Below are 9,056 nucleotides of genomic sequence, written 5' to 3'. Positions count from 1 at the left end.
CTTAACTGGATCATTTATTTTGAGTGTTGAGTTTGATAAATTCTTTATAAATTTTGGATACTAACTCTTTACCAGAAATATCACTTGTAAGTATCTTCTTCCACTCTGTAGGTTACCTTTTAATTGTTTTACACTTTCCCTCACTGTGAAGGTTTTTATGTTGATGAGGTCCCAATAGTTTAGTTTTGCTTTTGTTTCCCTTGCCTCTGGAGACATATCTAGAAAGAAGATGTGCAGGCCAAGGACAAAGACTTTGCTACCTGTGTTCTCCTCTAGGATTTTAACGGTTCCCTGTCTCAACTTTAGGTCTTTCATCCATTTTGAACTTATTTGTGTGTATGGTGTAAGACAGTGGTCCGGTTTCATTCTTCTTTCTGTACGTTGTTGTCCTATTTTCCTAACAACATTTGTTGAAAAGACTGTTTTTTTTTTCCACTGGATATTCTTACTGCTTTGTCAAAGATTAGTTGACCAAACAACAGTGTGTTTACTTTTGGGTTATCTATTTTGTTCTATTGATCTTTGTGTCTTTTATTTTTTCTATTACCATAGAGCTTTGTCATATAGCTTGAATTCTGGAATTGTGATGCCACTAGTACCCAGAAAAATATAAACTACAAAAAATAAAACAGGAAGAAATAGAAAATTTGAACACACCCACAAGCACCAAAAAAGTTGAATTAGTAATCAAAAATCTCCCAATGAACAAAAGCCCAGGGCAGGATCGCTTCCCAGGGGAATTCTACCAGATATTTAAAGAAGACTTAATACCCAATCTTCTCAAACTGCTCCAAAAAATAGAACTGGAAGGAAAAATTCCAAACTCACTCTATGAGGCCAGCATTACCTTGATGCCAAAACCAGAAAAAAAAAAACACTAAAAAGGAGAATTCCAGACTAATAACCCTGATGAAAATAGATGCAAAAATTCTTAACAAGACACCAGCATATTGAATCCAATAGTACATTAAAATAATTATTCACCACGATCACATGGGATTTATTCCTGGACTACAAGGGTGGTTCAATATCTGCAAATCAACCAAAGTGATACACTGTATTAATAAAGGAAAGTATAAGAACCATATCATCTACTTAATAGACGCAAAATAAGCATTTGACAAAATACAGCATCCATTCTTGATAAAAACCCTCAATAAAGTAGGGATAGACAGAACACACCTCAACACCATAAAGGCTACATACAAAAGACCCACAGTTAAATCATCCTTAATGGAGAAAAACTAAGAGAAAAACTATTTCTCTAGGGTGGGGAACAAGACAGGGAGGTCAACTCTCACCATTACTACTTAACATCATACTGGAAATCTTAGCCTCAGTAATCAGACAACAAAAAGAAATAAAAGGCATCCAAACCTTCAAGTAAGTAGTCAAACTTTCACTATTTGCAGATGACATGATACTCTATGGGGAAAACCCAAAAGATTCCACCAAAAATTGCTATAACTAATACATGAATTCAGCGAAGTCGCACAATACAAACTCAATGTACAGAAATCTGTTGCATTTCTATCCACCAGTAACGAAGCAGCAGAAAGGCATCAGAAACATAATCTGACTTATATACTTCGATCATACATACCAAAGATATTTGCATTTTAAAACATTTGATGATAACATATATATATACGTTATACATATATATACACATATATACATATACACACGTTATATATATATACATGTTACATATATACACGTTTTATATATATATATATATATATATATATATATATACACACACATATATATAGTATTTGTATTTAAGCAAGCAAAAACAGCATTTTTAGGAAATAGAAGTGAGGGTGGTTAGGTCTTTTCACTGCTTGAAAATGAGTAAAGGTACTAATTTGTTAGACTTTAATGAGCAAAGAATACATGCTATAAAATGTAGGGCACAGTAAAAGGATGTTTAAAACATATTAAATTCATATCTTCTTACAGAGGAAAGTTAAATAAAATATATATTGTGAAAAATAAGTAAACCAGGAAAAAGTAGAGTTCTAAGAAATGACAGTGTTTATCCAAATGAATTGATAAATATGGTATACTTAACAATTAATTGTGTGTGTGTGTGTGTGTGTATACTTACCACAGAGATAAAATGTATCAGTAAAACTTATATGAGAAGTTAAAAATTATATTAACATAAATAGGATAATGTTCGTCTCAATTCCAAGAATATTTATACTTAAGTAACTGTTTTTTAAATTGTTAATGAGATATTCCTTCAACAGAAGCAAACATAACAATAAAAGTATAAAAAATGTAAAAAAAATCATCCAACACAAGCCAGAAAACTGCTCTGTCAAAATACAAGGCAAAAACCTTTGTTGGAAATGATGAAGCACAATTCACGGTGATAGACTGAGTATCCAAACCATTAGCAATGTTTCATAAAACTTGAACGTACTTAATAATACAAGTTGAACACAGACTGGAAACAAAAGGGAAGAAAATAATCATAAATGGAGATTCAAACAATTCTATCATCCTGCTTATCAAACAAGCAGATTTACCAGGAATACTATAGAAAGACTTAATCTACACAATTAACAAATACATATATGCACATACATAATACATGATCTATGTATTAGTATAGACTACCCATATTTTTAACGTCATATGAAAATTTTCCAAAGTTTCACAAAATACACTATATACATATATACACATATATACACTCACATTTTCATGTATAGTAATATAAAATATATAGAGCAGTGATGTCACTGCAATAACCACTAGCCAACCTTTATAATTGGGCACATGTACATGAATATTTAAATTTAATTTTAAGTAATTACACATAAACAAAAGCTTAATATTGGGTCAGCAGTCATACTAGCCATATTAAACACAAATGTAGACCACATCCACCATTATAGAACATTCTCCAACTACAGTTCACCAACAATTTGCAAACCCTTGAATGGTTTTATCTCCCTAGCATATTTCTAATTAACATATGAGCCAGATATATAATCACACTGGATGTTTACAATTTTTAAGGAGTTACAATAAAACTATAACAGCAATATTTTGTCTTGTGAAATATTAATTGCCTTAAGTGCATATATTACAAAAGAGAGAGAGCAGAAATATGAGCATACACCACAAGAAGCTAAAAACAGGAAAACTTTGGATTTTCTTTTTTTTCCACACCATGTACAAAAATAAATTCAAAATGAATGAAAGACCTAAGTGTGAGACAGGAAACCATCAAAATCCTAGAGGAAAACACAGGCAGTAAACTCTTTGATCTTGGCCATAGCAATTTCTTACCAGACATGTCTCTAGAGGCAAGGGAAACAAAAGCAAAAACGAACTATTGGGACCCCATCAAGATATAAAGCTCCTGCACAACAAAGGAAACAATCAACAAACTTTAAAGGCAGCCTACAGAATGGGAGACAATATTGTCAAAGTGACATATCTGATAAAGGGTTAATATCCAAAAATATAAAGAACTTATCAAACTCAACACCCAAAAAAACAAAAAAATCCAGTTAAGTCATGGGCAGAAGACATGCATAGACACTTCTCCAAAGAAGACATACAGATGGCCAACAGACATGAAAAAATGCTCAACATCACTCATGATCAAGGAAATACAAATTAAAACCACAATGAGATAGCACCTCATGCCTGTCGGAATGGCTAAAATTAACAACACAGGAAACAACAGAGGTTTGCAAGAATGCAGAGAAAAGGGAACCCTCTTACACTGTAGACAGCAATGCAAACTGGTGCACCCACTCTGGAAAATAGTATCGATGTTCTTAAAAAAAAAAGAAAGAAAGAAAAGAAATAGAACTACATTATAACCCAGCAATTTCACTACTAGGTATTTAACCAAAAGGACACAAAAATGCTGATTGGAAGGGGCACATGAGCCCTGATGTTTCTACAGCATCATCAATAACAGCCAAATTATGGAAAGAGCATGAATTTCTATCAACTGATGAATGCATAAAGGATACACACACACACACACACACACACACACACACAGGCATGCATATATATATATATATATATATATGTATATATATATATACATATATATATATACTAATATATAAGTATATAAGTATATAACATATATACTTATATATATATTATTCAGGCATCAAAAAGAATGAAATCTTGCCCTTTGCAAGGATGTGGACAGAGCTAGAGAATATTATGCTAAGCAAATAAGCAAAATTATAGAGAAATACAAATACCATATGACTTCATCCATATGTGGAATTAAAAAAAAACCAAAATGGATGAGCATGGAGGAAGGGGAAAAAAAAATAAAGAGAGGGAAGCAAACCATAAAAGACTATTAACCATAGAGAACAAACTGAGGGTTGATGGAGGGGAAATAGGCAGGGGGATGGGCTAAATGGGTGACAGGTGTCAAGGAGGGCACTGTTGTGTAGAACACTGGGTGCTATATATAAGTAATGAATCAGAAAATTTGACTTCTGAAGCCAATCTTACACCATATGTTAACTAACTAGAATATAAATAAATATATGAAGAAAAGAAAATGCTACAATGTAAAGATTCTCTCAAAATTTTACATACTACCATACCATATAGAAAATAAAATTGTTGGACAATAAAAAAAAAATAAAAACATAAAAGCAAATATTAGGTGACATTATATACAAAGTAAATAAGAGAAAATAATAAATAGTACAAAATCATGACAGAGAACAAATCTGTAGTAGAAAGGATCAAAAAAGGACAGGAGTATTTTCATCGAAAAGACATAAAAAATGGATAAGGCTGTCAAAGGACAAAATAAAGACAAGGACCTTTTAGGTCTGAATTAAACTCGGGAATACATTATTCTTTGCACAGATATTAAATGTTAATAAAGCCATATTATAAATAGAATGTAAAACCTATATATAAAAAACTTCCTAGAAAAGGCTAAATACTAAATTGAAGTTCAACAAAAAGAAACCTAAGCAAACCAACCATGTATGAAAGAAATTGAGTTCATTATATAAACCTTCCTACAAAAAAATTCTACTCACAGCTCAGATGGCATCAGTAGTGAATAAATGACACTTTAAAAATATGATTACCCCCTTGTCCCATTACGGCATAGTTTCATATGTGTTACATCCTACATACACTGTATACGCTGGAAAACACTTTTGCAAACTTTGCTCTGAATACTTATGCAGACTGCACAGAAATTAACAGAAGATTGTCTTTCATATTTTCCCAGAGATTTATAACTTTCCATGCTCTTCTTTTTAGAAGGATGAAATAGTAAAGATGAGAATGGAAATAATTGGAAATGAGGCTATAAAAACAATAGAAAAGATCAATGAAACCAAAAGAGCTGCTTCATGGAAAAAGTATAGAGAATTGATAAAATATTAACCAGAATTATCAGGAAAAAAAGGGTGAGGACCCAGATAAATACCTTCAGAAACTAGGAGCAGAAGGGACAACCCACACTTCCGAAATCCAGATGATCATAAGAGACATATGGGAAGAGTTATATGCCAACAAACTGGACAATCTAGAAGAATTGGACCAATACCTAGAAATATTCAAATTTTCAAGATTGCATCAGGAATGAAGTCTAAAGAGACTAATTAATAGTAGAGAAATTGAATCAGTAGGCAAAAAACTCCCAATAAAAATACATATCCAGGACCAGATGTCCACTCTTATAACTTTTATTCATCACAGTACTTCTAGCCAGAGTAATCTGAAAGAAAAAGAAATAAAAGACACCAAAATTGATAAGGGCAATGCAAAATGGTCCCTATTTTCAAATGACAGAATTCTCTAGATAGAAAAACCTAAAAGCTCTGCCAAAAATATACAAAACACTGACAATAACAAAAAAACAAAAAACAAAAAACCAAAACCAAAATGATTAGAATAAATAAAATCAGTTAGGTTTCAGAATACAAAATTAACATGCAGAAAACTGTGGGTTTTTTTCTGCACACTAGTAAAAAACTATGAGACAGAGAAATGAAGAAAACAATTCCATTTATGTTTATAAGAATAAATTATTGAAGAATAAATATAACCAAGGAAGTAAGTCCTACATTATGAAAACTATCAGACATTGATAAAAGAAATTCAAAGATGACATAAATCAGTAAATGGGAAGATATACCTTGCTCATGGACTGGAAGAATTAATATTGTGAAAATATCCATATTACACAAAACGACCTACGGATTCAATGTAATCCCTATGAAAATACCAATGGCATTTTTCACAGAACTAGATTAAACTACCTTAAGGATGGTATGAAATCACAAAAGACTCTGAATATCCAAACGATACTTTTTATTTAAGTTTTTGTTTAAATTCCTGTTAACTGACATACAGTGTAACGTTTCGTTACAGGTGTGCAACGTAGTGATTCAACACTTCCATACATAAACTAGTGCTCATCAGAGCAAGTGCACTCCATAATCTCCATCACGTATTTCACTCATTCCCCCACCTACATTTCCTATGGTCACCATCAGGTTGTTATATATAGTTAAGTGTCTGTTTCTTGCCTTGCCTCTCTCTCTCTCTTTATTCCCTTTGTTTGCTTTGTTTCTTAAAATCCACATATGAGTGAAAACATATTGCATTTGTCTTTCTCCACCTGACTATTTCACTTAGCATAATTGTCTCTACCTCCATCCATGTTGTTGCAAATGGAAAGATTTCTTTTTGTTGTCTCCTAAAAACATTCCATTGAATATATATATGCATATATGTATACACATATATAATCTCTTTTTTATTTTTTAATGTTTTATGTTTATTTTTTGTGAGACAGAGATAGAGCATGAGCAGGGGAGGGGCAGAGAGAGAGGGAGGCACACAATCCAAAGCAGGCTCCAGGCTCTGAGCTGTCAGCACAGATCCCGACACGAGGCTCAAACCCATGAACTGCGAGACCATGACCTGGGCTATAAAGTCAGACGCTGAACCAACTGAGCCACCCAGGTGCCCCTATAAAACCTCTTTTTTATCCAGTCATCATTTCGTGGTTGTTTTTTTGAGATTTTTCTTGCTTCTTGAAGTAGACCCACATTGCTGTATACTTCCCCCTTATGACCACTTTTTCTGCATCCCAAAGGTTTTGCACAGTTTTGTTTTAATTTTCATTTCTTTTGATGTATTTTTTAAAATTTCTTCTTTGATTTCCTGGTTGACTCATTGTTCATTAGCATGTTGTTTAGTCCCCATGTATTTGTGTTTTTTCTAATATGTTTTTTTGGTTGATTTCTAATATCAAAGTGTTGTGGTCAGAAAAGGTGCATGTTATGATTTCAAACTTTTTGTATGATTTGGGGCCTGTTTTGTGAACTAATACGTGACCTATTCTGGACAATGTTCAATATGCACTTGAAAAAGATGTGAATTCTGCAATGTTAGGATGGATTCTGAATATATTTGTTAAGTCCATCTGATACAGAATGTCTTTCAAAGTCGTCATTTACTTGTTTATTTTCTGTTTGGTAATCTGTCCATTGTTGTAAGTGGCTGTTAAAGTCCCCTACCATTATCGTGTTACTATCAAACAGTTGCTTTTGTTTGTTATTAGTTGTTTTATATATTTGAGTGCTTCCACTTTGGGTGCATAAATATATACAATTGTTAGATCTTCTTGTTGGCTTGTCCCCTTTATGATTATACAATGCCCTTCTCTGTCTCTTTTTTACTGTCCAGATCCAGAAGGCACGGAGAACTCCCGTCAAAATCAACAAAAGCTAGTCAACACTACCAAGACATATTGTAATTAGACGTGCAAAAGATGTTGATGAAGAAAAAAATCTTAAACACAGAAAGACAAAAGAAATCCTTAACTTAAAATGGAAAACCCATAGGGGTGACTGCACTCTTCTCAACAGAAACTTGGGGAGTCAGAAGGGAGTGGGCTGGTATGTTCAAATGCTGAATGAGAAAAATCTGCAGCCATGAAAACTCTATCCAGTAAGGCTATCTTCAGAATAGAAGGCGAGGTAAAGACTCATTCAGACAAATGAAACTAAAGGAGTTCAAGACCAATAACCAGTCCTGAAAGTAATGAAAATGGATCTGGAGGATTTTATCCTAAATGAAATTAGTCAGACAGAGAAACACACGCACCGTATGATTTAGCTGATAGTGTGGAATCTAAAAACAAACAAAACAGAAGCAGACATATACAGAGAGGCTAAAGTTGTGATTGACATAAGGAAGGAGGGAAAAAGGAATGTCTGAAATAGGCAAAAGAAAGTAAGTGGTACAAACTTTCAGTTATACAATAAATAAATCACAGGGATGTAAATTATAACATAGGGAATATAGGCAACTATACTGTATTAATTTTGTATGGTGATCGATATAAAGAGCTTTATTGTGATGATTGTATTATAATGTGGATAAATGTGGAATCACCATGACTACACCTGAAACTAATATAATATTCTATGCCAACTCTCATTAAAATCATTAAAAATAAATACATAAAAATAAAATAGCCACCCACCTTTGCAAAAACGAAAAACAAAAACCCAGAAACACAGACCACTAGAAATATACAGGCAAATATCCTCAAAAATTATTCACAAATAAAGTCCAATAATGTACAAAAAAGGAAAAGAATTCCATTGAGGCAAATTAGGTAATTTACATTTAATGTGTTTTTTTTCTTTTGATGTTCATGTATCATTTAATTGTGTTTTAAAAGTACTTCTCTCTGCACTCTCGCAATGTTGTCAGTTAAGTGAAATTTTTTAAAAAATCACATTCATTTTCCCACCTACCTAGTTAGACTTAGGCTCTTCTCATGTACAACAAATACTCCTAATTAAATAGACATAATTAGCTATCACTGGAGGATGAAGCAATGAATTATATGAGTAATTATTTAACATTCGCATTTCTCGCATGGTGCTGTCGTTCACTATTGTTCAATGTTTTATCCTTCCCACAGGCATTTACTTACCAGCAGCAACCTAAATAACTCATTTGCGAATAACATTGAGTACAGGTATATTAAAACTAAGGCAGAA

This window comes from Felis catus, chromosome B4 (genome assembly GCF_018350175.1).
Source record: "Felis catus isolate Fca126 chromosome B4, F.catus_Fca126_mat1.0, whole genome shotgun sequence".
NCBI classification, from domain to species: Eukaryota; Metazoa; Chordata; class Mammalia; order Carnivora; family Felidae; genus Felis; species Felis catus.
Note: the sequence above shows the minus strand (reverse complement) of the source record.